We start from the raw sequence: 17719 nt of genomic DNA, 5'->3' as shown, positions 1-17719 counted from the left end.
ACCTGAAACTGTTCTTAACCTGAAGCACCACTTTAGCTAATGGGGCCTCCCGCTGCCACCACGCTGCCGGAGAACGATTTCTGTTCTCATCCTGATGCAAAGTTCTTAACCTGAAGCACTATTTCTGGGTTAGCGGAGTCTGTAACCTTAAGCGTCTGTAACCTGAAGCATATGTAACCTGAAGCGTATGTAACCCAAGGTATCACTGTATAAGCAAGTTAAAAATCACACATCCTCAAAGCAGATCCTTAGTGGACCTCTCTTCTTACTTGCCTCCATTACAAGAACTGTCCATTTATTCCTACCCTTTAGCCATATGAGGACCTATCTTCTTTGCTCATTACTGCTAAGCTTACTCAGGAGTCTTTGGTAGATCACATTCAATCAAAGAGGCTTAGAAGCGCCTTGCAGACTTCTGTGCTAAACGTATGATGTCTGTGAGTGGAAGGGGTGGAGCCAGTTTGAGCAGGAAAATTGCTAGTGCAGAAATGTTCCTAGATCTCTACACACTCTTGTCCTTGCATGTCTGAAGGGAGCTGTGTGTGTATTGCCGGGGGTAGGTGGGTAAATATTCCATTATTGGACCAAATACATACACTTAAGGTGGGGGGTGGCTCATTCATGCCTCTCTCTCCCCCCCCCATCAACATAAGGGATGCAGCTGGTACTCAGAGAAACTGTGAACTACCAAATTATTCTACCCCCCCTCCCTGCTTTTGGGGAGGCAGGAAGACAATATGATCAATGCTAGCTCTTACCCAAATCAATCTTGCAGCTGCTCCCGTGTTGCCTTCTCATGATGCATATAATGTATAAATTCTCTAAATCTATTCCTGCGCTATTGCCAGCAGCCTGTAAGTCAAGTAAACAAGAATAATAGCAGATATAATGGCATTGTTTATGGGGGGGAATAAAAAACCCCCCAAAACATGCCCATCCTGTAGTTCATAAATCTATTATAAAAATTGCATCCTACAGTTCATAAGGGACTTCTAATTTACTCCTTTCCAGCGTTGCACAGCTGATGCAGAACCAAATTAAATCTGCAAAATGGAGGTTTTAAAGAAGCTCAATGCAGTTGAGAAAAAAAGTTCCATACTTATAAGCAGTCTTAGAGAAAATGTGGGTTTTGCTCAATCCATTTACAGGATGAATTCAAAAATGCCTTCATTTACAACTCGCATTTCACTGTTTTTGAAACGCACCCTGCAGGGGCCAGCCCCTTCCACCTTTGAGATGTGGATGCATCCATGCATCTTGAATGTATGTATGAACACACTTTGTGTGAGTCATACTCCCCACACTACCCTCACATCATCATCATCATCAGCAGCAGCAGCAGCAGCAGCAGAGAGCCTTAGAAGAGAGATGTGAGTGGAGGAAGATCCAGAAATGAACCCTTTTTGAAGAAATGCTCAAGAAGAGAGGATACCAACATACGGATGAACATGCATGATCAGGCTAATTGCCGATGTAATACACCATCCTCTGTCTCACATGGGGCAACCAGAAGCCCACAAGAGGGACCTAAGCCATGCAAGTTGGTGCCCATCCTTGTGGGAATGAATTCCACCATGCACTGTATGAAGTAGTACTTTCTTTTGCCTGCCCTGAATCATAAAATTGAAGAGTTGGAAGGGACCCTGAGGGTCATCTAGCCCAACTACCTGCAATGCAGGAATCTCAACTAAAGCATCCATGGCAGATGGCCATCCAACCTCTGCTTAAAAGCCTCCAAGGAAGGAGAGTCCACAATCTCCCAAGGGAAACCATTCCACTGTCAAACAGACCTTACTGTCAAAAAGTTCTTTCTGATGTTTAGTTGGAATCTCCTTCCTTGTAATTTGAAGCCATTGGTTTGAGTCCTACCCTCCAGAACAGGAGAAAACCAGCTTGCTCCACCTTCCATGTGACAGCCTTTGAGATATTTGAAGATGTTCTTCCAACATTCAGCTTCGCTGGATGCCCCCAAATTCTAGTGTTATGAGAGAAAAACTTCTCCCTACCCACTCCCCCCCCAAACCATGCCTAATTTTACACACCTCTATCGTGCCACCTCTTGGTCGCCTTTTGTCTAAACTAAAAAGGATACAGTTTGGTAGCAACAGTCACAAGGATAGCACTGTTGAAAGATTCGGGACACTGATGGCTACCAAGATGGATGGCTTAGGTCTTCCTACTTGTGGCCTTCCTGTTAAGGCATCTGGCTGGCTACTGTGAGAAGAGGATGGTGAACTACATGAGTAATTAGTCTGATCATGTAGGCTCTTTGTATGTTCTTAACCCCTCTTTCTGAGCATTTCTTCAAAAATGTCTTGTTTCTGGGTCTTCCTCCACTCGTCTCTTTCACCCAAGCTTGTTCTAAGGATCTCTGCTGCTGCTGCTGCTGCTGCTGCTGCTGCTGCTGCTGCTGCTGCTGCTGCTGGATAGAGTTTTGAACTACAATTCCCATCAGGCTGTGCTTTCTGGGCCTCATGAGGGTTGCAGTTCAAAACACCTGGAGTGCAACAGGTTCAAAAAGGCTAACTTATCCTGAGGTGAAACTAGGGTTCTGCTGGGACATGTGGGAAATGTATTAATCCAAAGAGAGTGTGGCGACTGGATCTAGAAGTGAATATTAAGACATGGGCCACATTAATCATTTGCAGCGACATGCTCTATGGCTCTCCATAGAGAACCTGAAGTTAACTCCAAACATCTTCTAGTCTGAACAGACATCCATTACACCTAAAATGCCTCTGACATTTTAATCCAATCTTACTCTGAAAACTGAGTAAAGAAGATCTGCATGCTCTCTTTTTGATATTTGGGCCCTACCTGCAATTCCAACTAGAAAAGTTTATTCTAATATTTAAGATTACTGTTACCCTTACTGTGGACATAAATCTGGCTTGCATGTATCTATGTTAGTCATTTCTGGAATACCAACTGCCAGAAAGGAAGAATGAAATCTCCCTTCTTCTTTTTTTACCATTCCCAACCTGATCACCTTGATAGATACTCTCACTCATCGCAGCTAAATTGTTGACAGACCTGGCGTAAATAATGCACAATTTCCTTACCTCTTAAAACTTTCTTTTTGATATTAAATGTGTCTTCTCTTTTTCATCCTTTACTTGTAACCATGTTTTTAAGGCCCTCTTGCATATCATCCTGTCCTCCATTTTTAAATATATATATTTTTTAATTGTAAGCATTTTCAGACATCCTACCCTGAGGGAAACCTTCCTCTGCCAAAGAACTCCTAGGTTCCAATCTGTCACTGCTAGGACTGCCATATTTCAAACAGTGAAAATCTGTTCACCAAACTTTTTGGCCAAAGTTGTTCAGCTCTTTTGGCAAAATCGCCATTTTTGACCTATTTTTATGGAAAATCAGCGAAAACAACACTGCCAACATGGGCTGCCATACATCCAGATTTTCCCGGACTTTTTTTTACCAATTTTCACCCGGACACTGCTGCCGTCTGCAGTATTCCAGATATGTCCAGGAAATCCCAGATGTATGGCAACCCTAGACTGCAATCCCAAGGGTAAGGCCTGGCATCAGTTGCCCATCCACAGGTGACCTGCTCCCTGGACTACTGCAGTGCACTCTACTCAGGGCTGGCCTTGAAGACAGTCTGTTAGTTGCAACTGCTGCAAAGTACAGAAAGTAGACTGATGAGTGGAGCGATCTGATGGGACCATATCCACCAGTCCTGAAAGCATGCTGACTGTCAGCTCCCAGGCCCAAGTCAAAGTATTAGTACTGGCATGCAAATCTGTAAATGTTTTTAGATGTTCTTATGTGCTTTAAATATGTTTCATTTTATTTTTCATTTTTCACTGTTTTTACTATTTGTATTGCTACTATATTACACCGATCCACTTTGCATGGCTTTGGATGTTTTAAAAATGCAGCATTCCTGTGAGGGTTTGATTAGCTGCTTGTGCGTGAAAACGTGCTCCCTCAGAGTTTGTGCGACCCCACAAACCTCCGTGTGTGACGGAGCTCCTCAGACATGTCTGCTCTAGTCACTAGTAGAGTCCGACAGTGGCTGTCTGCGGAAGCGTTTCCAGCAAAGAAGTTCCTTAACGGAAACGCGTCTCCTGGACTCACGGCGTGACAGTTTCCTGCGAGGTGTGGGTCTCCCTATGGGAGACTCCGATACCTCCCCACTGTTCTCGCTGGAAGCCTCCCTGAGCCCTCCCTCCTGCTCGCATTCCCTCAGAGACCCACTCCTCCCCCTGCTGGTCCCTGCTTCAGCAGTTGAGTCTCTTTCATCCTGCCTGAGTCCCTCCACCACCTGATGCTCTGATGGCAGTTCCCTGACATCCACCTCCCCTCCAGGGCCCCCCTCACCCCCTCCCAATTCCTCCCCCCTGGGAGGTGAAGGGCTAAAACCCCGAAACGAATCTTCCTCATCTTCTGACGTCTCGAACAATTCTCTCCATCGATCGTCGTCCTGGCCAGCTGAATCCTCCTCCTCTTCAGAATCTGGGAACCCCTCCAACTCCTCTTCCTCGTCGGTGGTGGCAAAGTATTCCCTTCGGAACCTCGCTACAGGCTGAGGTTTACGTGGGAACCTCTGATGAAAAGTCTCTATTAAAACCTCGTCATTGACATCCTCTGCCCTAACCCAGGTGTTTTCCGACTCCGGTTCCCCTTCCCACATTACCAAATACTCTACTTGATCTCCCTTCCACCTGGAATCGAGGATCTCCGCTACATGGTAGCTGTGTTCCTTCTCCTCCATTGCTGGTCCCCTAGTGACCCTCCCCTCACTGTCTCCTCTATACGGTGACAGCAACGACCTGTGAAAAACTGGGTGCAGCTTCATGTGGTTCGGTAACCGGAGCCTGAAAGCCACTGGATTGACCTGCTGTATGACTTCAAACGGACCCAGCCTTTTGGGTCTTAATTTCTTACAACCTCCTTTGAATGGCAACCCTCGGGTTGACAGCCACACCTGGTCCCCCACCCTGATGCTTTCACCTTCCCTTCTGTTTTTGTCTGCCTGCCTCTTATATTCCTCCTTAGCCCTGTTTAAGTTGAGTTGGAGCTGGCGATGGATCGCTTCCATTTCTTCCACGAACTGTTCTGCAGCTGGAACGCTCCAGTTCTCCCCCTCCCCCCCTGGGAAGGCTCTGGGATGGCACCCGTGATTAGCCAAAAAGGGGCTCATCCCCGTGGACACGTTCTCTGCATTGTTGTAGGCAAATTCTGCCAACGCCAGCTTCTCCACCCAATCATTCTCTCTGTCATTAACATAACACCTCAAATATTGTTGGAGAACCCCATTTGCTCTTTCCGCCTGCCCGTTGGTTTCAGGATGACGGGCCGTCGAGAAATTAACCTCTACATGCAGTAAGCTCATGAGCTTCCTCCAGAACCTGGAAGTAAATTGTTTCCCTCGGTCTGAAACCACCCTCAAGGGGGCGCCATGCAACCTAAACACATTCTCTACAAACAATTTGGCGGTTTCTTCTGCTGTAACCGCATGTGAGCAGGCTATGAAGTGGGCCATTTTAGTTAACAGGTCTACTACAACCATGATGGCTGTTTTCCCTCTAGACCTTGGCAGATCAGTCATGAAATCTATTGCCACTGCTTCCCACGGTCTCTCAGGTGTGGGCAGTGGTTCTAATAAACCAGCCGGCGCCTGCCTCTCCCTCTTGGCTCTTTGGCATTGTTCACACCCTCTCACATACTCCCGCACATCTTCCCTGACCTTGGGCCACCAAAATTCCCTGGTAACCAGCCACATGGTTTTGTGTTGCCCAAAGTGCCCTGCTGTGGGGCTATCGTGCAGCTGCTTGAGTACCTTCTCCCTCAATTCCCCTTCAGGTATATATAACGCTCCCTTATAATACAATGCCCCATTTCTCTCCTCAAAACCACCGGATTTGTCTTCCTCCCCTCTGAGATCCCTGAGTTTCCCCTGGGCGTATGCATCCTGCACCGTACCCTCTACCAATTCCCTTTGCCCCACCAAAGTCGCCCCACACACCCAGCGGTCCTCTGGAATGATATGGGTTTCTTCGGGTGCTCCCTCCCCCTCCAAATATTCAGGTTTGCGTGAGAGAGCGTCCGCCCTAACATTCTCTGGGCCTGGCACATAACAAATCTCAAAGTTAAATTTGGAGAACTCTTGGGCCCATCTCAACTGCCTTTGGTTGAGCACTCGCGCCGTTCTCCAGTACTCTAGATTTTTATGGTCCGTGCACACTTGCACTTTATGTTGTGCACCAACTAGCAGATGCCTCCATCTCCGGAACGCCTCATGAATAGCAAGCAGTTCTCGGTCGTACACCGTGTAGTTCCTCTCGGATTTGTTCAGCTTCCGCGAGAAGAAGGCACACGGACGCCACTCTGACTCCTCCTTCCCCGGCTGCAGAAGAAGCACCGCCCCTATGGCTCTGTCAGATGCGTCTGTTTCAACCCTTAGCTTCTTTCGTAAATCCACATGCAGAAGTTGTTCTTCAGAGGCGAAGGCCCTTTTCAGTTCCTCAAACGCTCGCTCCGCCTCCGCCGTCCATACAAACTTCTTTTTACTGCTGAGACAGTCAGTGATGGGCGCCGTCAGATGGGCGAAGTTGCGGATGAACTTACGATAAAAGTTCCCAAACCCTAGGAACCTCTGCACATCCTTCTTGGTTTTGGGTGTTTTCCATTCCAGCACTGCCTGTACCTTGCCGGGATCCATGGCCAATCCCTTGTCTGACAGGCGGTACCCCAGGAATTCCACCTCCTTGGTATGGAACCGACACTTCTCCAGTTTGACCCACAGCCTGTTGGCTTGCAGTCTGCTCAACACTTCTCTGACGTCTCTCACATGTTGCTCCTCATTCTCAGAATACACCAACACATCATCTAGAAAGGCAACGCAATTCTTGTAGAGCAAAGGGCCCAGCACGTGGTTCATAAAAGATTGAAAACACGCGGAGCCGGCTTGTAATCCAAATGGCATAACGAGGTATTCAAACGCCCCCAAAGGGGTAAACATGGTGGTTTTCCATTCATCCCCTTTCCTTATGCGTATCAGGTTGTACGCCCCCCTTAGATCCAGCTTTGTGAAAATCTTTCCCTTCCTCACCCTGGTCAAAATATCATCAATTCTGGGCATAGGGAACGCCACCGGTTCAGTCACTGCATTCAGCCGCCTAAAATCACATACAAGTCTCGGCTTGTCCGCATTTTTTTTGTCCACAAAGAACACTGGGCTCCCCCCTGCTGCTTTGGACTCTCTGATGAAGCCTCTCTTCAGGTTCTTGTCAATGAACCCTCGCAACTCCTGCATTTCCCTGTCTGACATGGCATACAACTTGCCCACGGGAAGCTGTGCTCCAGGGAGTAAATTGATCTGACAATCAAAGGGTCTATGAGGTGGTAGTTGGTCAGCTTCCTTCTCGCTGAACACGTCGCTGAGATCTGCATACTGTGGTGGTACCTTCACCTTCCCCATTACTTCAGTCCCTGCTAGGGTGGCTTGGGCCCCTGCTGAACCCTTCTCCCCTTTGCAGTGTTCTAGGCAATGTGCTGAACCAAAGGACACCACTCTTTGATGCCAGCCAACCAGCGGATCATGTAGAGCTAGCCAGCTCATTCCCAAAATAATGGGAGCGCCTCCCAGGGTGGCCACATTAAACGCTATCAGTTCTGTGTGCCTTGCCACCCTCATTATCATTGGGACAGTCTGCAAGCGGACTCCTCCTCCCAACAACTCCCTGCCATCAATCGTGGTCACCTGCAGGGGGTTGCTTAAAGGGATGGTCTGTATCTGGTGTTCAGCAGCAAACTCCTTGCTCATAAAATTGCAGGAGCTGCCTGAGTCCAATAGCGCCTTTATTTTTAGGGGGTGCCCATTCTGCAGCTCTAGCGACACTTCAATCACTAGAGCAGGTCGAGGAGCTTCTGGCACGGGCACTTTCACTGCTCTTTGGCCTGGCTGCAGTGCCCCAATTGTGGCAACCAGGCGTTGGCTTTTACCTGCTCCGCTCCCCCTTCTTCTCCCCCCTCAACAGCTCCCACCATCCCTTGCCATTCCTTCCTCTGGGGGCAGACTCTGGCAAAGTGGCCTGGCTGTTGGCAGAGATAGCATTTCCGGGGGCCCTTTCCCTCCTTCTTAGCTCCCTCGCTGGTTTTTGAAAATGCGCGCGCGCGCGCTGTTCCGATTTCCATCGGCTCTGCCGGCGGGAAAGCTGGCTCAGGAATGTCTGGAATGCGGAACTCCTTCCAACGTTCCCCTCTCCCTTCCCGCCTCTCCAAGGCTCTTGCCTCCTGCCGCGCTCCTATGGTCAGCGCAGATTTGGTCAGCTGATCCATAGACTCCGCCCTGGGGCTCCGTGCCAGCTCGTCTTTCACCCCCGAAGAAAGACCTTCTTCAAATAGCATTTGAACGGGTGCCGCCGATAAATCCCAACTCAGTCTGTGAATCAGCATGGTAAACTCAGTCCAATATTCACGGACAGATCGACTTCCCTGCTTACAAGCCATTAGCTGTCTGCGCACCACCCCTTCCTCAATATCGCTGGAAAACATGATATCCATTGCACGAAGGAACTTCATTGTGTCCTTTAGTATGTCATTGTGCGTTGCCATTAGGGGTCGAACCCAGTCTCTAGCCCCTTTCTCAAGATGCCCAATTACAAAAGCAACTCGCGATTCCTCATCAGGGAACTCATCGAACTGCACATTAAGGGCATATTGCATCTCTGTCCTAAAAGCATGGTAGTCCTTGGGGTCCCCCCCAAATTTCTGCACCAATCCTGGTACCTTTCTGGGGAATTGAGTGGCTCTCCCCTTCTTGTCTGCATCCTGAGCCCTTCTCTCCTCCAGCCTCGCCGTCTGCAGGGCCAGTTGAACCTCCAACGCTCGGTATCTATCTTCCAAGCTTGGACCAGCTCCAGCCCCTGCTCCTCCGGTTCCGGTTGGTTCGCTCATGATGCCTTCTCTTGCACAGGCAGCGTACAAAGACTGTCGGACTGCTGTGAGGGTTTGATTAGCTGCTTGTGCGTGAAAACGTGCTCCCTCAGAGTTTGTGCGACCCCACAAACCTCCGTGTGTGACGGAGCTCCTCAGACATGTCTGCTCTAGTCACTAGTAGAGTCCGACAGTGGCTGTCTGCGGAAGCGTTTCCAGCAAAGAAGTTCCTTAACGGAAACGCGTCTCCTGGACTCACGGCGTGACAGTTTCCTGCGAGGTGTGGGTCTCCCTATGGGAGACTCCGATACCTCCCCACTGTTCTCGCTGGAAGCCTCCCTGAGCCCTCCCTCCTGCTCGCATTCCCTCAGAGACCCACTCCTCCCCCTGCTGGTCCCTGCTTCAGCAGTTGAGTCTCTTTCATCCTGCCTGAGTCCCTCCACCACCTGATGCTCTGATGGCAGTTCCCTGACAATTCCTTATCTGTTTAAAAGTTGCATTTTCTATTTGTTGCAAACTTGCCTTGAGACCTGATGGTGGATAGCAGTGAATACATCTTATAACATTTACTAGTATTATTAGTATTACTACTACTACTACTACTACTACTACTACTACTACTACTTGTTTACATGTCAATAACTAAATACTAGGTCAGCCATGAGAAAGGACAAAGAAGCATTTCAGAGGCTCAGTTTCCTCTACCAGGCAGCGCATTGCATCCTTCAGCAGAACCCAGAGAACCCGGAACTGGCTCGCTTTTATTGCCACACACAGAAACAGCATCAGCCGGAGGCTCGCGTTAAGACAGGATCCATCTGCAAATCTTGCTTCTCCCCTCTCGTCCCTGAAATCAGCTCCACTTTGAGCAAGATAAAGCACTGTAATCAGCAGTGGACCATTGTGCGTTGTCTCAACTGTGGCTTCACCAAGCGTTTCCTCAGCAACCCTGACTACAAGTTGTGGTTGGAGCAACCTGAGGCATCGCTGGAGAAGCAGACGCCCCCTAGAGAAGGAGCAAAAGCTTCAGGCCAGACCCCCAGCTCAGTGCAACAGCCCCTCTCCCAAGTCCTCCCAAGCAGAAAAGGCAACACCACCTGCAAGTTCTGGACCTCACAGCCATCCTGCCTCTGAGGAGACGACAGGAGGCACCAAATCTAAAGGGAAGAACGGGGAACAAACTCTACCCAGTAAGACAGGCAACTGTGGCTTGGTAGCAAACACATAATCCCAAAGTCAGGGCAGAAGAGTCAAATGTTGTTAATATAAATACTAGGCTGTTTGCTGTCCTGGGCTCCTTGGGAAGGAAAGACGGGATAGAAAATTGGGCTTGCCGATCAGAAGGTCGGCAGTTTGAATCCCCGCCACAGGATGAGCTCCCGTTCCTTGGTCCCTGCTCCTGCTAACCTAGCAGTTCGAAAGCACATCAAAGTGCAAGTAGGTACCACTCCGGTGGGAAGGTAAACAGTGTTTCCGTGCACTGCTCTGGTTCACCAGAAGCGGCTTAGTCATGCTGGCCACATGTCCCAGAAGCTGTACACCGGCTCCCTCGGCTAATAAAGTGAGATGAGCACCGCAACCCCAGAGTCGTCTGCAACTGGACCTAATGGTCAGGGGTCCTTTTACCTTTACCTTACCAATAATAATGTCTGCCATAGAAGCCCTGTTGTACTAAAGTGGATTTTGAACAGAGGGCTGTATACCCAGCACCCTCTGTTTGCTAGTGCAAGGGCTCTTACACTAGTGGACGGGTGAGTTTTAATGTTGCACAACGGAGGAATCCAATGCACCAGCTGCACTAACAGAAACTCAATGCACATCAGGCTGCAAAATCTGCTGTGCACAAAAAATGTCACCAGCAACCTGCTTATGCATTTTCTTGCGCATCAACGTTCCACTGGTGCAAAGCATTTTGCCAGCAGAAGAAGTATACTGCCAAATGAGTTTAACTTGGTGCTACATCGGATATTGTCTATCTTCTGCAACGCATGCAGGGTTTAGATGTAAGTTCTGGCCAGGCCTTGTGGCCTCATGTCCTGCTTTGCATTACAAATATTAGGATTCTGTTTCAGCATTTCAGTTCTCATGATTCTACTCACTGCTGTGCTCCAGCAGTGGCAACCAAGACCCCATTCGTATCAATCCATCTAAAGGCGGAGTGATCCTGCTGCAAAGTGCAAATACATTCAGCACCCTGACATATGGGGCACTCAAAACAGGAAAGGCAGGGCAATTTGCAGTCTGGGACTGCCGCTCACATAAAAGTTCATGTTTTTAAACTCAACTCAGCATTCAATTACCTTACCCTTTCGAAACTGTAGAAGACGGGGGTGTTAATCAAACAGGTAATTTGCAAATGTTTTTCCTCAGTAAATGTCATGCGCAAGTAGATATTTAGAATATAAGGCACAGAAAAATTGCTGCCAGGTAACTTTGTGCTGGCTGTATTTATGTTTGTCTATCTTGAGAAAGAAGGAAAGTAGAGGGGGATGAGGGAAAGAAACAAATCTTGTTTGCATTTTGAAGAGCAGAGGAAAATGTTCCAACTTCTCTGCAATGCACAGAGTTTCAGCAAACAGATTGAGGCATTGCCACTGGCTCATTTTCACAACACCACTTGTGCTCAGCTAAAATTCCCAGAGTGGTTTGACAATCGATCCCTCTTCTCAAGGAACTCTGGGAATTGTAGCTCTGGAGGGCTGAAATGGGGGGGTCTCCTAAATTCGTTTCTGCACCCTTAACAAACTACAACTCGCTGGATTTTTCAGGTGGAAGCCATGGCAGTTCAAAGTGGTATCACAGTGCTTTAAATATATGGTGTGAATGTGGCCTTCCTGATCCAGAGACAATTTAGGTCAGCCAATGCCACGGAGGACACGGCTTGAAAGGCTCTCATGATTCTTCCCCAACCTGGTGCCCTTCAGACATTTTGGACTGCAACTCTCAACAGAAACCCGCAAACACAGCCCATATGATGCTGAGGCAGATGCGAGCTCACTCATCCTGACTGGCATATAATGCTGCAAAATTAGAAGCGTGTCCCATGTTAAGCTTGGGCGATAGGTTGCTCCCGGGTTTTAAGAGGAGGTTGAAGGCTATAGACTGAGCATAATGACATTGCTAAAAGGCACTAAACTAGTCTTGAAACTGTTGTGGAAGGAAAAGAGGCAATGATGATGATAATAATAATAATAATAATAATAATAATAATAATAATAATTTATTATTTATATGCTGCCCATCTGGCTGGGTTTCCCCAGCCACTCTGGGCAGCTTCCAACAGAACACTAAAATACAATAACCTATTAAACATTAAAAGTTTCCCTAAACAGGGCTGCCCTCAGATGTCTTCTAAAAGTCTGGTAGTTGTTTTTCTCTTTGACATCTGATGGGAGGGCGTTCCACAGGGCAGGTGCCACTACCGAGAAGGCCCTATTCCTGGTTCCCTGTAACTTGGCTTCTCGTAGCAAGGGAACCACCAGAAGGCCCTCGGCGCTGGACCTCAGTGTCCGGGCAGAATGATGGAGGTGGAGATGCTCCTTCAGGTATACTGGACCGAGGCCATTTAGGGCTTTAAAGGTCAGCACCAACACTTTGAATTGTGCTCGGAAATGTACTGGGAGCCAGCATAGGTCTTTCCAGACCGGTGTTATATGGTCTCGGCGGCGGCTCCCAGTCACCAGTCCAACTGCCGCATTCTGGATTAGTTGTAGTTTCTGGGTCACCTTCAAAGGTAGCCCCACACAGAGCGTATTGCAGTACTCCAAGAGAGAGATAACTAGAGCATGCACCGCTCTGGCGAGACTGTCTGCGGGCAGGTAGGGTCTCAGCCTGCGTACCAGAATAGATGGGTGGGGTGGGGTGGAAGCCATAGCTCAGTGCCAGAACATTTGCTTTGCATGCATATGGCCCCTGGTTCAACCCCTGGTTGGGAATGACCCTCCTTTGACAACCCCTGAGAGCTACTGTGAGTCAGTGTGGACAATAGTGGTCCAAGTGACAGATTCCTATCTTCCAAAAGAACAGATAGACTGTACATCATACTCAACAAACCAGACTGGTTTCTGAATAACACTTTAAAAAAGTTGGCCTAGAAGTATCAAATGGGCTCCACTGATCCAAAATACACTCTCTGATAAAACATAAAGGGGTGTGGGTGATTGTTCTGCCATTGCTCATCCTCTAGCCCCAAAGGCTTAATTAAAAGCGGCCTTTAATTATAAGAGCTAGATGCAGCACCCATAAATCAATACAGAATATATGACCCAGAGGTCTGTCAGAAGCATGCCATTTGATTAGACTTGACGATGGATGGGAACCTCGTAGATGTGAAATGTCCATCCTCTACAAAAACCAAAATGGGTGGGGGGAGGGGGCGCTTATGGAGCCTCCATGCACGGTGTGCATTTTTTGTTGTTGTTAAGTTTCATCACAGCAAAAACACCCAGTGGGGAGGGGGGGGGAGGGAAGCAGAGTTGAGTTGTCAAGGGAGATAATTGGTTTTGACAGGCCTACAAGTTAATTCATCGCTGTTTTGCAACTTATTTGGAAATTCTCCCACAGCCTCATCCCAAAGGACAGCTTGTAATCACTCGTAAGCTCATATTAGGTGGAGAGTTAAATATCATTAGATCACAGGTACAGCCGGAGCTCAGTAAGAGACTACTAATGTGTTACTCTAACCTTCTCCATTACCTGAAGGACATGGCAGCATCGCAAAGGTTAGGAAGATTATGACTCAAGTTGCAAATTGCTTGTAACTAAGAGAATTAAAGTTGAGGTACATTCCTAGGTAGCCCACAAAATGTTTATGAGGGACGGAGAACGAGGCCTATTTAAAAAGCCATCCTCCTTTTTTAATGCCCCCACTTTTTAAAGTTCGCTTGCACAAATAGAAAGAAAATTAAATGGAATGAAATAAAGAGAGTTATTAAACCCAACTCGGGATCTGAATTAATAAAAAGCAAAATTAAACTGCCACTCAATATCACCATGTCGATGCTTTATAACCACAGTATATAAAAGAATAGGTAGGTATTTTAAGCCTATATTGTAAAGGCCATATTGTGTGTCAGTTTTATTTCAAAGGAGTTAAATATTAATTGCTCGACAAAAGGAGGGGGAATAAAAATAATGCCAGAACCCAAAATAATTCAATTTTCCACAAGCTTAAAAGGATATTTGCATAATTCGCTTTGCTCAAGCTACATTTAATGAGCTTAATTGAAAGACAACCCTTTGGGCTGATTTTTTTTCCCCCAGGCAGTACTTAAGAGTAATGTGAGCAAAGGTGTACAGTAAGACTTCAAAGGGCTCCCCTTCCAGTTGCCATTTGCTTTCTTAACCATCAGAAGGACGAGAGCCTCAAGGGGGATTCAGAAGGTTGTCAAGGTGCCAGACCAACCCAGCTTAATAACAATATTAATCCCTGATCAAGAATCCTAGCAGATTTTAAATACACCCAACAGCAAAGATTCTCTGTCTACTTTTTGAAACTCACGACCGGGTTCAGCTAACCCATTCCATTGGCAGAAGCCAGAACAAGGACTCCTGCTAGAGCAGTGGGGCTCCCTCCTCCCCACATTGATTCTAGAAGGTAAGGGGAACCCCCAGAACAGCCCACAGAAGGAGAAAGGGGGAGATCATTCCACTAGGCAAGTTGAGATACTTGTACTAACAGAAAGCTGTCCAAGCAGAATGTCAAATTCCACCCTCAATCCAACACCCGCTGCACGGGAAGGCCAACCATGTTAAATTATGCTTGTTCTGTTTATACTGTGATTTTGGACTTCTTTCCTATTGCCTTAAAACATGGTGGTCACAGCAAGAACCCCAAGCAGACACATCCTGGAGGACCTGCATGTGTATAATCCAGGGGGCCATTGGCTGGTTAGGGATTAATATGTTCTCTCTTTTTTTTGCAGATAATTTGTATTAGTTTCTCGGATATGCAAATAGTTCTCAGCTCTGAAACACACAAGTAATTGTGGCAGAATTGAGAAAGGGGTGCAGCGTATGATCCTCATGCACAAGGCCCCAGCTTTGATCATGACAGCTCCAGTAACAGATGTGAAAGATCCCTGCCTGAAACCCCGGAAAGCCACTGCCAGTCAGAGCAGACAACACTGAGCTAGGTGGACCAATCATCTCACTTGGCAGGAAGGAGCTCCCAACAAAACCAAGCTCATCAGTTACCCCAGGCACTGACTTAGTCCCCCTTATTCAGCTCAGGGTAGCCAGCTACCCATTCCATGTTGCAAAGGTACAATGCACCACCTTTAGTTAAGAACATAAGACGACCCTACTGGATCAGGCCAAAGGGGCCCCATCTAGTCCAGCATCCTGTTTTCACAGTGGCCAACCAGCTGCCCCAGAAGGATATGCACAAGAAGGACCCAAGCATAGCAGCACTCTCTACCCCCATGGTTTCCAGCTACTAGCATCCAGAAGCATTACTGCCTGCCACCATGGAGGCAGAGAACAGCCATCATGGCTAGTAGCCATGGGTAGCATTCTCCATGATTCTGACTAATCCTTTTTTTAAGCCACCACTGCCTCCTGGGGGAACAAGTTCCATAGTTTAACTATTGGAAAAGTACATAGGTGTCCAGAATCTTCCAACATTCAGCTTCGTGGGATGTCCATTAGATCTAGTCTTATGAGAGGATAAAACTTTCATCTCCCTTTCTTCATGCTGTGCATAACTTTATAAACTTCTGTCACGCTGCCCCTCACTCATCTTTTCTCTAAACTAGAAAATCCCAAAAGGTGCACCCTTTCCTCATAGAGGAGTCATGTAAGTTCACTGATAAAGCGTACAGTAACTTTTCCAGTTAGGAAAAGCTAGCATGTGAAGAGACCTGCCATGTTCATGCTTGTATGTTCCAGTTCTTGCAACAACTTGGTGAAACCTGGAAGGCTACACCAGATCCCAGATCCCAAGTAAACTCCAAATGTTGCAAGATGGGGGATCTGGAACACTTTGAACTCCACCCCACACTTTCCCTTCTACGTACAACTAAAGTTTTCCTGCAAACTGCTTCACCAGCAGAAGCTACTTTCAAGTGCTCAGTATCGTAAAGCCAAGAGAGAGAACACTAATTCCACTAATGGCATTTTAATGATTTCAATTAAAGAAAAGGCGTCTGGTTAATCGGTGCAGGCATGGTTGCCAGGACAGTCACTCCAACACACAAAGTGAATCCAAGCAGCCTTTATCCTCTTTGCCTGTGATCTCAGGACCAAAGAGCCTCCAAGCTGGCTTTCAAAAACTGATGCTCTAATGAATCCATACAAGGGCCATGGTAAGGAAACATCAGGGATCACAGAGTGACATCCAAATGCATGTTGTGTGGTTGGCTCCATCTCCTTCTGCCATGGATATCTTCAACTCCTGGGGAAAGGCCATAGCAGCCCAAGCAGAAGGTCCCAGGTTCAATCCCCAAAGGAATCTTCAGGTAGGGCTGGGAATCAGAGGCTGCAGGAGCACCAGAAAGGAAGCTGGATCTGAGTCAGGACTGAAAGCTAACTGAGGAAAATAGGAAGACCACCGCACCTGAGGCAGTTGGACAACTCATAGAGAAACTTCCAAGACTACCAGGGACCTATAGGATCAGAACCTGGACCCTCATGCACACCGTCCCCTGAGCCTGAAGAAGCAGATGGCTCCCAGCAAAACATCATCAGTTCAGCTATGCTGGAAGCACACCTGGAGGGAGGCTGTGGAAGAGAGACAGAGTGTTTGTCTTCAGGCCAGGGGGTTGGCCCTTCAAGGAGCTGACAATCTTTACAACTGGATGGAGGAGCTAGATGGGAGACAGAGGCATAAAAGGTCCCAGTCTTCTCCTTTCATGGAGCAAGTTGCTCACTTGGAGCTGTCCATGGTCATGAGACTTGCCTCTCGGCTTGCCACTTTACCTGTAGGCTCTGGCATCAGACCAGAGCCCAGCTGTAAAGCTACAAGAGGCAGTAAGCATCCTATGCTCCGAATTAAAAAGCTAACAGAGTGATGAATTTACCTAATTACGGCAAAAAACAAACACTTGCAGTGACTAAGGCCAAGCCTATTTCCCTGCTTTAAAAGCAATTACATTCTACCACTGCACATGCTCGCTCATCACAAAATTCAGGATGGGGACACAGATAACACGCTAAAAGGTTCCTTTTGCTCCATGTGCAATTGCTTTCAAAGGCTGTATCTTGAGAAACATCAAAGCTTCTGTTGACTTTCAATTTTCACTTCCCCAGATTAAGAAGTTCGTGAATGTAGTTGCCCGTTACAGCAGGAGGGAGGCAGACAAAACAAACTCCACTGGACAACTATTAGGGTGACATCAAAGCAAAACCTGAAGGACGTGCTCTGTGCAAGTTCTATCTTCCATTGCAGAGGCACAACCCCTACTGTGTATAGCAATTTTCTAATGCAAATGGAACAGGTACCTGACAATGGGACATCCACAATCAGTTGCCAGGAAAGCTCACCAGCATTTGTGGCTTGGCACTACACTGAATGGTTTTGTGGGTATATACTGGGTTCTCATTTTTATGCAAGAGTCACACAGGCTACCTCCCTACCCCTCTCTGCTCCAATGGATGCAGTTCCTACAACCAGGGATGTGGATATGTAGCAAAGGGCTAAAATTGGCTAGTTGCCCACCCCTCTTGCAGAAAAGCACTGTTTATTATTTAAATTTACACCCTGTCTTTCCACAAAAGGGTGCTTTTCTTTCTTGCTCTTCGCCCGTTAGCACCTTGTACTGACATAAATCTAATTTACACCATTGCAGAAATTACATACACGATTGTGTCACACCAG

General features: G+C 47.4%; 1 protein-coding gene and 1 pseudogene across 8 annotated transcripts in view; one reads left to right on the top strand and one right to left on the bottom strand.

Annotated features, from left to right (window-relative positions):
• The window catches only part of MEGF11 (multiple EGF like domains 11), a 336636-nt gene that overhangs the window by 191981 nt on the left and 126936 nt on the right, over window positions 1–17719 (bottom strand). The gene's annotated exons all lie outside the window — the stretch shown is intronic.
• On the top strand, window positions 9564–10164 carry LOC310693313 (ribonuclease P protein subunit p21-like; annotated as a pseudogene). Its single transcript has one exon. The product of its transcript is annotated as a ribonuclease P protein subunit p21-like (transcript).

This window comes from Podarcis liolepis (assembly GCF_965112155.1).
Source record: "Podarcis liolepis genome assembly, chromosome: 14".
NCBI classification, from domain to species: domain Eukaryota; kingdom Metazoa; phylum Chordata; class Lepidosauria; order Squamata; family Lacertidae; genus Podarcis; species Podarcis liolepis.
This window is presented reverse-complemented; position numbering and strand designations above follow the sequence as displayed.